This window comes from Phyllobates terribilis, unplaced genomic scaffold (assembly GCF_046119375.1).
Source record: "Phyllobates terribilis strain yellow unplaced genomic scaffold, ASM4611937v1 Scaffold_3664__1_contigs__length_73141, whole genome shotgun sequence".
NCBI classification, from domain to species: Eukaryota; Metazoa; Chordata; class Amphibia; order Anura; family Dendrobatidae; genus Phyllobates; species Phyllobates terribilis.
In genome coordinates, this window is record NW_027366417.1 from 67,501 (window position 1) to 68,767 (window position 1,267).

The window sequence follows — 1,267 nt, forward strand, 5'->3', positions numbered from 1 at the left end:
GGTTCTAGTATGTTAGAGGGCATCCCAGGAGGGCTCCAAAAGTGTGGGTAAAATATATATCCCACAGGGGGAAAATTGAAAAAAAGTTGAAAAAAAAAATTTTTGGGGACTTAGAAAATTTTTCAACTTTTGTCAGACTTCCAGACAGGGGAGCGTGTCAGTGCGCGCATCCGATTTCAGTTCCAGAGCGATTCGCGCGATGAGTCCTTGATACTTAGTCGTTTTTGGCAAAATTTCTGACTTTTTGAAAATTTCACAATTTTGTGAAAACTTCCACAAAATGAGGTTCTAGTATGTTAGAGGGCATCCCAGGAGGGCTCCAAAAGTGTGGGTAAAATATATATCCCACAGGGGGAAAATTGAAAAAAAGTTGAAAAAAAAAATTTTTGGGGACTTAGAAAATTTTTCAACTTTTGTCAGACTTCCAGACAGGGGAGCGTGTCAGTGCGCGCATCCGATTTCAGTTCCAGAGCGATTCGCGCGATGAGTCCTTGATACTTAGTCGTTTTTGGCAAAATTTCTGACTTTTTGAAAATTTCACAATTTTGTGAAAACTTCCACAAAATGAGGTTCTAGTATGTTAGAGGGCATCCCAGGAGGGCTCCAAAAGTGTGGGTAAAATATATATCCCACAGGGGGAAAATTGAAAAAAAGTTGAAAAAAAAAATTTTTGGGGACTTAGAAAATTTTTCAACTTTTGTCAGACTTCCAGACAGGGGAGCGTGTCAGTGCGCGCATCCGATTTCAGTTCCAGAGCGATTCGCGCGATGAGTCCTTGATACTTAGTCGTTTTTGCAAAATTTCTGACTTTTTGGAAAATTTCACAATTTTGTGAAAACTTCCACAAAATGAGGTTCTAGTATGTTAGAGGGCATCCCAGGAGGGCTCCAAAAGTGTGGGTAAAATATATATCCCACAGGGGGAAAATTGAAAAAAAGTTGAAAAAAAAAATTTTTGGGGACTTAGAAAATTTTTCAACTTTTGTCAGACTTCCAGACAGGGGAGCGTGTCAGTGCGCGCATCCGATTTCAGTTCCAGAGCGATTCGCGCGATGAGTCCTTGATACTTAGTCGTTTTTGGCAAAATTTCTGACTTTTTGAAAATTTCACAATTTTGTGAAAACTTCCACAAAATGAGGTTCTAGTATGTTAGAGGGCATCCCAGGAGGGCTCCAAAAGTGTGGGTAAAATATATATCCCACAGGGGGAAAATTGAAAAAAAGTTGAAAAAAAAAATTTTTGGGGACTTAGAAAATTTTTCAACTTTT